At 42.4% G+C, this 13863-nt stretch overlaps 1 protein-coding gene across 2 annotated transcripts in view; it reads left to right on the top strand.

Moving 5' to 3' along the window:
• The window catches only part of MARK2 (microtubule affinity regulating kinase 2), a 55931-nt gene that overhangs the window by 9306 nt on the left and 32762 nt on the right, over positions 1-13863 (top strand). The gene's annotated exons all lie outside the window — the stretch shown is intronic.

The following is a 13863-nucleotide window of genomic DNA, read 5'->3' as shown; positions in this document are numbered from 1 at the left end:
CTTCATTTATACCTACTGTAATCTCTGTAACCTCATGGTTGTCCAGTGAACTGTATTTAGAAATCCTAGCATTTTCTTGGTGCCTGTGAGGAAACAGAAGTCATAAGTACAACTTGTAACTTACTTGTAAAACCTTTTGAGAGAATTTCTAAGTTTTAAACTTTTATTTACAAGTTATTTTAGCATTTAATTATATTTTGTTCTAAAATAAATGGAAATTTATATTGATTTCTCTTATATTTAAGGAATGGGTTATTGGCTTTAAAAAGGGGGGGATATTAGAAGACTTACTTTCTCAACCCACAGCAGCAACCTCTATGGATAAAGACATTGAACCTTGTAAGATGGAAACAATAAAATAAAGGAGGGAAGCTGATTTGGCTCACCTGATAGAGCATCTGCCTACCACATGGGAGGTCCAGGGTTCAAACCCAGGGCCTCCTGACCCATGTGATACGCTGGCCCATGCACAGTGCTGATGCACGCAAGGACTGTCCTGCCACTCTGGGGTGTCCCCCGCATAGGGGAACCCCGTGCACAAGGAGTGCACCCTGCAAAGAGAGCCACCCCACATGAATAAAAGCGCAGACTGCCCAGGAGTGGTGCCGTACACGGGGAGAGTTGATGCAGCAAGATGACGCAACAAAAAGAGACACAGATTCCTGGTGCCGCTGACAAGAATGCAGGCGGACACAGAGGAACACACAGCAAATGGACACAGAGAGTAGATTGTGGGTGGATAGGGGGGAATAAAAGAAAGGAAGGGAGAGAGGGAGGGAAAACAACAAAAGCTATCTTCCCATCAGCTTTATAGATTTACTCTGTCTTATGCAACACATTTTCGTGCAATGTTATGAAGTGGCAGCATCATTCTGAGACCAGTCAGCCAACATTTAAAGAAAAAAAGATTTGACTATTTTAAGTGTACACACTGTGACCCTTTTAAAAGCCAAAAATTGTCCCACGTTTTCAAACTAGAAATGAAAAAAACACCGAAGCCTCTTACTGGGTAGGTTATCACCCTGCTTTGGCCGGAGAAGCCCACACAGTAGCTGAGAAACTATTTAATAAAGTCCTGAACAACTGACATTACTAAATGCCAGCTGGATGAAAAGGCAGTAAAAAATGAGAGTAATGCCACTTCCAGTGTTACCATGACTTGTCGAATTAAAGCTTTAGCTGCACACTTGAAGACTGCGTTAATATCTTGCTTACAGAATGTTACTTTTGCCTTACAAATGAGCACATCTACAGGCATGGCTGGACTTGCTGCATCAGCATCAACTACTCTTTGAAGAATCTTTTCTTTTATGGCAATGCTTGGCAACACACACAAGTAGTGATAACTATTCAGAGGGTTGAAAACTTTTTTGAGTCTCATGGTTTATCCTGGAACAACTTTGTTTACATTTGCACCGTTGATGCCAGAGCAGTGGCAGAAGACAGATGTCGTCATAACTTGAATCAGGACAGTGGCACCAAAGCCCTAGCAGGCGTAGTTGCAGTCTTCCTCCCTGCCACACACTCACAATGGAAAGCACAAGATCTAGCTTTGCTTTAGACTGTCCTGGATGAAGCACTAAACATTTTATTAATTCTCTTGTACTTTTGTTAAATCTCGTCCGTCCACAGCGTTTCTTTAATGTTCTGAGTGATGAAATGCAAGCTTATCAATGAAGCATTGCTGCTACATACTGGTGTATGACAGTTGTCCTAAGGCAAAGCATTTATATGATCAGACCATACCAGCTGCATGTAACATTATTTTTATTTTTTTTTTGAAAGAATGACTGGCAGACAAGCTATCGTTGTTATTCAGACTTGAGTATTTAGCTAACATTTTCTTAAAAATGAACGAAGTACACCTCTCACTGTTGCCAGTGATAAAATTTAAGTTTTCAAGTGAAAATTAGAATTTTGGAAAACTCGTGTTTGTCACCGTGAGCTTGACAGTTTATAAATACATAGTAGCTTTTCTGATGAGATTAGTGGTGGAATTAATGGATGTGATTTTTTTTTTTTAAGATTAATTTTTTATTTATTTCTCTCCCCTTCCTGCCCTCCAGTTGTCTGCTCTCTGTGTCCATCTGCTGTGTGTTCTTCTGTGACCGCTTCTGTCCTTATCAGTGGCACCGGGAATCTGTGTTTCTTTTTGTTGTGTCAGCTCTCCGTGTGTGTGGTGCCATTCTTGGGCAGGATGAACTTTCCGTGCTGAGCGGCTCTCCTTACGGGGTGCACTCCTTGCGTGTGGGGCTCCTCTATGCAGGGGATGCCCCTTCGTGGCAGGGCACTCCTTCCGTGCATCAGCACTGCACATGGGCCAGCTCCACACGGGTCAAGGAGGCCTGGGATTTGAACCGTGGACCTCCCATGTGGTAGGTGGACACCCTATCTATCCATTGGGCCAAGTCCGTTTCCCTGAATGTGATTTTTACAAAACATTTTATGAAATGTCACTATATGGAAATTCTGCATAATTCAGTGAAGGAATGTTTTCCTAATTACCTGTGGGCAAAAAAGCCATTCAAAGTGCCAGACAACCAATAGATTTTAATATAAAAGTATGGAAAATATTTGTTCATAAGATTTCAGATTCCGCATTGTAGCTAACCTTTATAAACTACCACTTGTTGAGTTTTGGTCTAGTATCAAAGAAGAAAATCCTCAGTATCTATTAAACTCCATTTTCCAACTACAGGTCTGTGTGAAGTGGGATTTTCTTCATATACTTCAACCAGAACATATTAAAACACATTGAGTACAAAAGCAAATGTGAAAAGTTGGCTGTTTAAGTCAGACAATAAAGAGGTGTGCAAGAATATGAAAGAATGTAATTCTTGTCATGAGATTTTTCTCTGTTTTGGAGACAAATGTTTTTCATAAAAAATAGCTTAAATGTGTAAACATATATTGGGTTTATTATTATTTTGAATTAATGAATAAATATTTTTAAATTACCGGTTCGACTATCTAATAAGGTTACTACCAATGAGTTTAACCCACATAAAAGATCTTTGGGGTCCTCAAAAGTTTTTAAGAGTGTAAAGGGTTCTTGAGACCAAAAAGCGAGGAAAGCACTGTTATAGACAAAACTTGAGTTGATTGTCCCGATTTTTGATTAGTTGTTTACTTGCTGTGACTTCATAAGGAAGGAGCCTTTGTTTTGCAGCTCCCAGTCCCTGTCTAATCCCTGTCTGGGCTTGGAAAGGCACTTGATACTTTGGTTTCCAGTCCTTCTGACTCAGGTCGCTTGTTTTCAGTGACCTGTGGGCTTTGACCAAAGTTAGCTTATTACTTTCTTATAATTCATATAGCACTGGCCTTGTGGGATTTTTTTGTTTTTAATCTGTTTTCTTTTTTTCTTTATTCTTTAATTTTTTTCTTTTTCCTGTTTTCCTTTTGTTTTATTCCTTTTCTCATTTTTCTTTTATATCAGTTTGTCAGACTTCCTTTCATATATATTAACTTTGTGGCTTGGAAAATGATCTCTCTTTTTTTTTTCATTAAAAATAAGTTCTTCCTGTTTACATGTAATGGGTTTTTTTATTGTTCTTTTAAAAGAATACATACTTAAATGTTTTCCCATTTTAATTTCTAATATAGTAAATATTGATAGAAAATAATCCATATAAACAAAAACTGCTGGAGGACTCAGTTATTTCTAAGAGTGCATAGTGTTCCTGAAACTGAAACGTAAGAATGACAACTCCAGAGAAAACCTGAGTTGATCTCCCTGGCTTTCGTTGGTAGATTTTTGGAAGTTGGTTCTGAGTGACCTAAGGGACTTTGACCAAAGTTAGCTTGTTTCCTTCTACTAACATAGCATTGGCCATGGGAGTTTTGTATTTTCTTTTTTACAGTTTCAATTTTTACTTTAAAATTTTGAGATCATTTTAAATTACAGAAGAGTTGCATATAGTCCAAAGAGTTCCTGTACATTATTCACCCAGTTTCCCCTTCTGTTAACATCTTACATAACCATGAATGTGTAACAAAACTAAGAATTAATATTGGTATAATACTATTAACCAAAGTACAGAACTTAGATTTCATCAGTTTTTCCAGTTAATTAGCCTTTTCTCTTCCAGGATCCAATCCAGGATCCCACATTGCATTTAGTTGTCTGGTCTCTGTAGTCTCCTCCAATCCTTGACTGTTTCTCGATGGTTCTGTGTGTCATTCATGACCTTGACAATTTTGAAGAATGCTGGTTGGTTATAAAATAGAATGTTCTTTAGTTGTGGTGGTCTGAAATTATCTCATGGAGTTATGCTTTAATTACATTTTAAAGGTTAGCTTACTTGGATTTCACTATGACTGTATTCAGTTGATATTTTGGAAAATACAGTAATTTTTACTTTAAAAATATGTCATGTTCACTTTTAATGGACTTAGTAATATCTCAAATTATATAGGTAAACATTTTCTGTTTTAATTTCTAATACAGTAAATATCAATAGCTATAACCCGCAAAAACAAAAGCTATTTAAAGTCCTTAGGAAAAAAAAAAGCCCTTAGTAATTAAGAGAGAGGGTTTCCAGACAGAAATGTGAGAACTGCTCTTGTGGACAAATATAGGGTTGGTTGTCCCTGTCCTTTATTGGTTAGGTACTTGTTATGACCTCCTAATGAGCCTTTGTTTTGCCATCCCAGCCCCAATTTAGGTTTGGCAGGGCCTCAGGAAGGCACTTGCTGCCTTGGTTTGCAGTCCTTCTAGCTGAGGAAGCTGGTTCTCTGTGACCCAAGGGACTTTGACCAAAGTTGGCTTGTTTCCTCCTTCTAATACATAGCATTATTCTTTTTTTGTTTTTTAGTTTTTTTATTCCATTAAAGAGATCATTTGGCTTACTTGGATTTCATTATGACAGTAGGTGTTTTTTTTTAAACTTGTATCTTGGCTATTGGTCAATTCCAAAATTGAAAACTGCAAAGCTTGCTTAGCCTCTTATCCTTGAAGAACCTTGGTGCCTACAACAGCTGAAGTCAGTAAGGCCAGAAGACTCAGTAGGTAGTCTGTTCCCCGGATGGCTGCTGAACCTCCAGTCATTCCTAATTTTCATTTTACTTGTTTAGCCCCTTTTTCTTCAAGCACGCCTGCCAAATTCTACACTTATATAGCTACACTTAACTTCTATTACAAGTAGGTAGATGTGGTATGCGTTTGAAATAGCATGTGTATGTTGTCTCTGCTTAATGATTCTTTAAGAGGTAGGTAAAGTTGTGGTAGATATACAGTTTCTAAACTACCCTATAATTCTTGACCTTGTTCTTTTGCCTCTGTTCATCCTCCAATTTCCGTAGCACTTCTAACTTTTAAAAGCTTCCCATAGTACCACAAATGGTAGACCTCTTCGTTTTCACTTGGACCAGCTTTTAGCAAATCTTTTTTTTTTTTTTTTTTTAAGATTTATTTTTATTTATTTAATTCCCCTCCCCTCCCCCGGGGGTCTGTTTTCTGTGTCTTTTTGCTGCGTCTTGTTTCTTTGTCCGCTTCTGTTGTCGTCAGCGGCACGGGAAGTGTGGGCGGCGCCATTCCTCGGCAGGCTGCTCCCTCCTTCGCGCTGGGTGGCTCTCCTTATGGGCGCACTCCTTGCGCGTGGGGCTCCCCTACGCGGGGGACACCCCTGTGTGGCACGGCACTCCTTGCACGCATCAGCACTGCGCATGGGCCAGCTCCCACATGGGTCAAGGAGGCCCGGGGCTTGAACCGCGGACCTCCCATGTGGTAGACGGACGCCCTAACCACTGGGCCAAAGTCCGTTTCCCAGCAAATCTTTTTAAACTCATGTCATTTGCTCAGAATTACTTCTCATTGGAATAACTAAAAACAAAAACAAGAACAGCTTTCAAGGGTTTACCTTATATCAGTTTGAGTCTACATATAGACTATAGTTCCATTTCCCATAATCCTGTTTTGTTTTGTTTATTTTTTACAAAATGTTTTTCCTTTCAAATTCACATGTGGCTTTTATTTCAGTTCAGAATTGAACTTGATGTGCTATTTTCTCTCTTGGTCTGTATGGAAAATAAAGGCTTTGCTTTCAAAGGAGATTTGTTCACTCTGTTAGCTAAGTCATTAGCTCAATAACAGTACTTCCTAGGTTGCCCTTTAGGTCAGTGGGAAACTGTTTCAGGTCACTGGGAAACTCCGCATTAAAGAGAATAGAGGGAGCAGGTGTAGCTCAGTGGTTTGAGTGCCTGCTTCCCATGTATGAGGTCCCAGGTTTAATCCCTGCTATCTCCTATAAATAAATGGATAGGAGATAGGATAGGATAGAATAGAATAGAAGTACTTCTGAAGCTACATATCTTTAGCTAGACATAATTTAGACATAGCTGTCAGTTACTGGGTGCATACTATGTCCCAAGCACTTTTTAGAAGGGGTTTTAGAGTCATTAACTCAGTTAATTTTGACAGTAGATCTTATTATTTCCCCCCACTTTACAGGTGAAATAGGCCCAGAAATGTTGAGTACTTTTAAGGTTACAAGCCCAGGTGGTGTCCAGCACATATTCTGTGTCAGAGCTTGACATTCCTGGCTGTGGAGAACCCTGAGCGCCTGGCTTCGGTTGTATCCAGGCAGTAGAAGATAGATAGTTCCCTTCGGATTAGCCGCCACCAGCCAATGGGGCAGTAAATGTCTCACAGATTGGATTTAGCGTTGTGCATGGTCTCCTCTGCCCCCAGTTGTTTCTTTCTGTCCTCTGTAGCCTATTGTAAAACTGATAGGGATTGTGCAGATGCAGGCAGACCCAGCTCTCATCTCCCTCATACTGAGTGCTCCATTCAACAGCTATGGGAAACACTTTGAACCTTATTATTTAATCCCGGCTTCTGATTCTCCTCCTTACCTCTCCCCGTCTTCTGCAATTTCAAGAATCCGTTTAGAAAAATCAGAGCCCTGAGACCTGAGTTTAGTGTCCAGCAAGTAGTACCACATAGGATAGGACAGTCTGGATTCCTAGATTTGACTGTCCTACTCTGTGGCATCCATGAAATGCTGGGATTCTAGATTTTTTTTTGGTAACCGTCCCCACCCCCACCCCCTGGTCAAACAAAACAACAACAAAACAACACTTGTGTGTGGTTCTTAACTCTGCATTTTATCCCTGTGAAGCCTGTCAAACTGATGTTCTCTCTTTACAACCCTCTATGTGCCACTTACACACTCAGAGGCACAGAACTACTTGATTTTACTCTTGACTGCCAAGAGCACTGAGCACTGCAGCTGGTAGTGCCAGGCTTCTGCCAGGCCTCCGTGTGCCCTTGTGATGTGCCAGTTCAGTCCTGGTTGTTGAACTCTGGCCATCTTGCTGTGTTTCTTTATCCCATTGCTTGAGTAATATATCTCTACTTCCTGTTTGCGTTTTTTCAGTATTTCTTTTGGTTCACCTCTTTTCCTGAAGCTGGTCCCCCGTAGCTACGCGTGTGGTCCTCCTAGGCACCTACAGTTGTTTCTTACTGAGATTGGTTGCTGTGCGCCCCTCTATGAAATTTGAACTTTTATGGTTTGATTTACTTGCTTGTCTAACCTTGGCAACAGCACTTCTTTAAAAAATCCTATTAGCTGAGGTTTTGTATTATTAGCAGAGTTCTCAAATTCTGAACCTATTTTAAGAAGCTAGCATGGGGTAAGGGTAAAGGAGTGAGCTGCTGTCCTTGCTTCAAGCATCGTTAAACCACGTGTGCCTCCTCTTGGGTTCTAGAAGAGGAAGAGGGGCTGTTTATCTATACAGTTGTTTGTGTTTGTGTTCAACGCTGATTCACTTCTCTGGGCTCATGGTTGTGTGCCACTTCTAAATTACTTTAAAACCCCTCTCTTTTTGTTACAATGGAAAAACCAAGGTCCGCCTAAATATTTTGAGACACACAGGCTTTCGTATGAGTGGTCCCCACCCACCTCACACTCCATCTCCAACCACACACATGTACTTCTCAACAGAGGGGCTGCACAGGAAGAGGTGCTGCTCACACACGGTTCTCTAAGTCAGCGGCCACAGCTTCTGTGGCGAGTGCATGGTAATGTTTTCCTGCTAATGAAAAGGCTGTCGTAATGGGTTAGGTCCATAGGGGCTCTGCCCTTCTGTACTTGTATTCCCAGGGAGGAAAATCTCTACCTTAATTACTGTCATCAGCTTGGCAGAGAGGTATAGCTGCTAATTGATTACATATCAGTCCTTTGCTTTGATGTGAAACTGTCAAGATTTTTTTTTAAAAGACACATTTGGGCCAGGTAAGCTTATTTTGAGGAGGTGATGATCTTTGTGGGGATTTCCCTTTATTAATCTCATGTCTTTAGTGCCATTTCTGTGTCATAATTTTCTCACTTGGTAGTAAGAAATACTAGGCTGGCTTTTCTAAAATATCATCTTGGTGCAGGTTGTGAATAATGTTCTTTCCTACCCTGCAAGTCTGGCATGCTCCCTTTTTGTCTGGTAGCACCAGATTTTTTATTTGGTTTGGTTTTCATTCCCTCCTTTTGTCTTAGAATGGTTTGAACCCTGTTCCAAAGTATATTTTTAAGATAACGTTTAAAAGCAAACACCCTGCCTTTCTTGAAACCACAGAAACTGCTTGTGAAACAGCCGATAGGGCAAGTTGCCAAATCCAGACTGTTAAAACCAATCCCATAATGACACAATGTCAAACACTGATGTAAAACCTTCATTATGATTGTGGCATGAGGATTTTTCTCAATAAGTGTTTAGGTGCTGAACTCCCAGTTTCACATTGAGAATGCTAACATGGTAAAAGTCTTTTGTAGCAAATCCAGTATCTATTATATAGAAAAGCTTAAAAAAAAATTTTTTTTTAATTAGAAAAGTTGTAGGTTTACAGAAAAATCTTGCAAAAAAGAGTCCCCATATTCCCCCCCAACAGTTTTCCCTATTATTAAAACTTTGCATTAGTGTGGTATCTTTGTTAAAAATAACAAAGCAAAATTACTATAATTATACTATTAACTATAGTCCATAGTTTACATTAGGATTCACTGTGTTATACAGTCCTATGGTTTTTACAATTTTTATTCTAGTAATATATATACAACCTAAAATTTCCCTCTTTTAACCATATTCCAATATATAATTCAGTGGAATTAATTACATTCAGTGTTGTACTGTCAGCACCACCATCCAAAACCAAAACTTCTGTTATCCCAAACAAACCTCTGTACCAATTAAGCATTAACTCCCCATTCCTTATTCCCACCCTGGCCTCTGGTGACCTGTATTCTAGTTTCTGACAATATTAATTTGCTTATTTTAATTATTTCCTGTCAGTGAGATCATACAATATTTTTCCTTTTGTGCTGGTGTATTTCACTCAACATGATGTCTTCAGGATTCATCCATGTTGTCACATGTATCAGAACTTCATTCCTTTTTATAGTTGAATAATATTTCATCATATGTGTATACCACATTTTGTTTATCTGTTGATGGACACTTGAGTTGCTTCCATCTTTTGGCAATTGTGAATAATGCCACTGTGGACATCAGTGTGCAAAAAATCTGTTCGAGTCCCTGCTTTAAATTCTTTGGGGTATTTACGTAGAAGTGGGATGTTTGGATCATATGGTGGTTCTGTACTTAACTTTCTGAGGAAACCCCGAACTGTTTTCCACAACAGCTGCACCATTTTACGTTCACACCAACAATGAACAAGTGTTTTTGTTTCTCCATATCCTCTCCAATGTTGGTTTATTTTTTGTTTTGTTTTGAAGAGTAGCCATTCTAGTGGATGTAAAATGGCAGCTCACTGTGGTTTTGATTTGCGCTTCCCTGATGGCTAATGATGTTGACCATTTTTTCTTTGAGGTGGTTTGAACCAAGCTTCTTACCAGCTTTTCCCATTTTTAAGATAGGAAAGGAATTAGCTTCAGAATTGAGTCTTTCCCTGAATGGAAGTCTTGGGCCTTAGTCTTTCCAAGCACTTTCAGAAAAGAATATTCTCTTCCTACCCTCTTCCTCAAGAGCCTGAAATTGCCAGTAGCCTGGTGGGTAAGGGTGCTCTTTAAAAACTGGGATCAGTGTAAACTGAGTTGCATGCAGCACTGGTTGAATGGAAATGGAACAAGACCAGGCTTGACAACTAACAATTGGAAAATAAGATCAGTGTGCCTCCCAGTCTGAACCTGCACAGAGTTGGGGGCTCTGGATTCAGGTCTTCAATAGGCCTTTTCCAATCTTTCCCAAAGTAACCTCTTCGGTTCCTATCGCTAGTCTTTTTTTTCTGCCTTCATTTACATGACCAAGAATCCCAAGCAACATTTTTGAGTTTGCTCCTAAGCTCTTCCCATATCGTCTTTGTTCATATATTGGGCATGTTTATTTTCCAGATGGGGATGAAAGATGAGGAAGGCTAAATGGTTTCTTCTTTATTGAGTCTCCTGGAGTTGGTTTCCTAACTCTGGCTTCCTCTTATTCCAACCTTACACTACTCTGTGACCCTGGGGGACTCTCTAGGGGTGGCGGTGGGGTGGCATCCGCATTCATTGATGCCCTGGAGTTAGACAGGTCCTAACAGAGCTCATGGTCCTAACCAGAAGTTACACCCGGGAACTTCAGCTCTCCCTTAGTGCATAGTTTTCTCTGAAAAATAACAGAAGCCATAGAAGTAGGCAGACAATACCTTTAGTGGATTTGGCGCTGCCCTGGATTGTGTGATTTGTGCTTATCTTGTACAAGACTATCAACTCCTTTGAAGGCTGGGCTATATTTTATCCTTCTCCCAGGAGCCTACTAGATTACTTTGTATTTGGTCAGCTCTCAATAAATTATATGTGAAATAAAAATAAGAAAAATTGTCATATGGGTTTTGTTCTCCATTATTACAACCATCCCTGAGGAAGTTTGTCCATATTGATTTGTAAATCAGTCATCTGTATCCAACTCTTCAGCCATGTAAGTCACAGGTCTTAATCAGTATCTTAATTAAGTGCAAAAATGACTAAAAAGACTGACTTCTTCAGAATAAGAGTATGAGGGAAGTTTACACTATTACTAGATTGTGTTAAGAACTCATAACAGAGAGGAAACCACAGAGGGAGAATTAACTGCTGAGGAAACCCTCTCTGGCTTCCCAAAGTAGGTACTAGAGCCAGAAAGCCAAGTGCTCCTGGTTTTCCCGAGTTCTCTTTCTGCCATTTAAGACTAAACATCTCTACTGCTACTTCTGGTTAAATTGGCCTCCTCCTGCCCTCTGTTTGACACTGGGCAAAGGTACACTGAGAATTGGGAATTTCATCCAGCGTTGGAGGAATCATGTGATCTGTGTCAGAATCTGGAGTTATTTATAGGGGGAGAAAAGCTTAGGAACATGGCACAGGAAGAACTGATTTCACACCACCTCAGCGCCTAGGGACAGCGAGGACCCAGATTTTTCTTTTGAGCATCTCAGGATATCAGTTGCTTCTCTGAAATGACCAAGAGCTACGAGATCAGGATCATGTTTTTCAGGACCATCGTGGCCAGGGCAAGTGTAGAAAAGAGTACCGTTTCCTCCTTTCTTCTTGATTCCCTGGTCTGATTGATCCTGAATTGAGGTCTCTGTGGCTCTGGGGTGTGAAAATGCCACCTGACTTTCGAATCTCCTGTTGCTGAACCAGTGAAGAAGGCAGTAGCTGTGTAGGGTGGAGGAAATAAGGACCTGTTGGACTGGTCTGCCTGTACCTGCCTCCCCTCCCTCCCTCCTTCCCTCCTACCCACCCCCCCTCACTCTGGGCAGGAGACTGAAACTGGTGCTTGTCCAGCTTTGCCAAGGCAGTTTCTCTTCACAGGTGACCTACCAATGGAGGCAGGCGGGCACCTCCCCACCCCAGAGTGCCTAGAGGAGCCGGGCTGCTGCAGGCGTCATGATGTAGGTGGGGCCAGGTGCCCAGCGCTAGGTTTGCCACTGACACTATCGGGCTGTGCCTGCGCAGAGATGAGGCTGCAGAGCCCTGGGGCCTGCCGGAAGTAAACTCTATCACAGTGCCTTTCCCTGTGCCTTGTGGCCATATTCCTGGTTCAGGAGAGGCTGGGAGGGGTGAGGAGCTTGTAAATTGTGGGAAAATTAGAAGTGTAGGGAGAAGAGGATCCTTTGGATTTCAGGGTTATAATGTTTCAAAGTTAGGCTGCTGTTTCTGGAACTGTCACCTACGTTACCTTTATTTTTTTTCAGTCCTGGGCAGAAGAGATTTTCCAGTGTGGGAGCCTGGTGTCCAGGGCATACTAGGTGAGGTTTACTTAGGGTGGGCTGACTCAATGGAAGCCAAGGTCAGGAGTGGTCTTCCGGACATGTAGACATACACTGCTTCCTGTGGCCATCTGAGGGACAGGGCTAGAAGGCTGTGAGCACAAGGGCACCGAGAGCGCTGGGCTGTATAGAGTTCATCCCCAACCACGTGCTTTACGAGTTAGGACACAAAGGTCCCAAGAGGGTGAAGGACTTGCTGAAGGTTATCCAACTTGTTGGGGCAGAGTTGGGTCTAGAATAGATCTCTCTCGGAGCCCATTGTGTTGTACCGCCCCCCCCTTGCTTCTACTTCAGGACAGTCCCGCTATTCCGAAGGCCTGGATAGGGGTTACCTGCCAAACCTCCAGGCAGAAAGGAAGCTGGGAAGGGACAGGTGGAGGGGCAGTGGGCCCCGGTCCAACACCAGATACAAGTTCTGAAATCCTACCAGAGACTGTGTCCAGAGAGACGCCAGAAGGCCCTAGGGAATGTATGTTAAGCGCTGGGCACCAGCATTCTAACGCTGCCTGGGCTGAAGGGTCACTAGGATGGACTAGTGCTAAGAGCTGTAGGGTGAGGAGTCGCTCAGAGAAAGGCATAAGACCTGACCTTCTCACTTTGTATTAGGAAAGCAGTTTTGAGAACTTGATAGGTGCTGGGCACTGAGAACACTGAGATGACTTTAAGTCCTGGAAATGCCCCTTAGGCCACTCCCAGTCTTGCATAATGCTGAACAAGATAGCCACCAAAGAGTAATGAAGGAGACAGGCAGGGAGCAGTAAAGACCCAGTGCAAGGGCTGACCTCCTAAGCGCCTGGAGTGACCAGTCTGGGACCCTTTGAAGTCAGAGGGATGGGGCATGGAGCGCTTCCTAGAGGAAGAGATGTCTGCCCTGAGGCTAAGGAAGAGGGATTGGAAGATGATGATGAGGGAAAGTGGAGGGGTGGGGCAAAGGCCCAGGGGTCTGAGAGAGCCTTCAACATTGAAGACAGGTGGCTGGAGCCTGGAGTGTGACTCTGGGACCGGAAGGGGTGAGGCTGGAGCTGCAGGCAGGGAAAGGGAGCCAGCCAGCCAGCTCATCGTGCCGTCACAGGAAAAACCCAGTCACTGTGTGGATCTAGTTTGGGAAGCAGTTTCATGTATGTATATGAATGTGTGCATATATAATTTACACAAAGCTGTACATATACACGTATAAACTCTGTATTTATTTTAGGAGGCACTTTGAATATGAACCCATCACTCTGCTGTTCTCAGTGCTAGGCCCCTGCTGAGATGACTGGAGTGCTTCCCCTTCCCTCGAATTGTAGAGTAAGGGGACAGGTTTTCCCTAGGCGGGTGGGGGGTGGTGGGTAGGCCAGGGTTTCGGGCCAGGTCCGGGACTCTGGCTGTGGCATTGGAGAAGGGCTGGCTGCGGCCTCTTTAGACTAGGGTCAGGACTACTTCCCCTTTCTCATAGAGTGAATCAGAGGCCGCTGCTGCCACCCAAGGTCTGCATGCTTTTCAGAGGCAGCTCGTGTGCAGGCGGAGGGTAGCAGTTGGTGAGAAAGAGGAAGTACCTGGTGGCCACGCCTCCCGCCCCCTCCTGGCGCACTTTCTCTCGCTAAACAGCACCTCTGTGTGGCAGCCTTGGGCTCCGCTCTGTA

Source organism: Dasypus novemcinctus, chromosome 10 (assembly GCF_030445035.2).
Source record: "Dasypus novemcinctus isolate mDasNov1 chromosome 10, mDasNov1.1.hap2, whole genome shotgun sequence".
Classification (NCBI taxonomy): domain Eukaryota; kingdom Metazoa; phylum Chordata; class Mammalia; order Cingulata; family Dasypodidae; genus Dasypus; species Dasypus novemcinctus.
The sequence above is the reverse complement of the archived record's forward strand: the minus strand, read 5'-3'. Positions and strand labels throughout refer to the sequence as shown.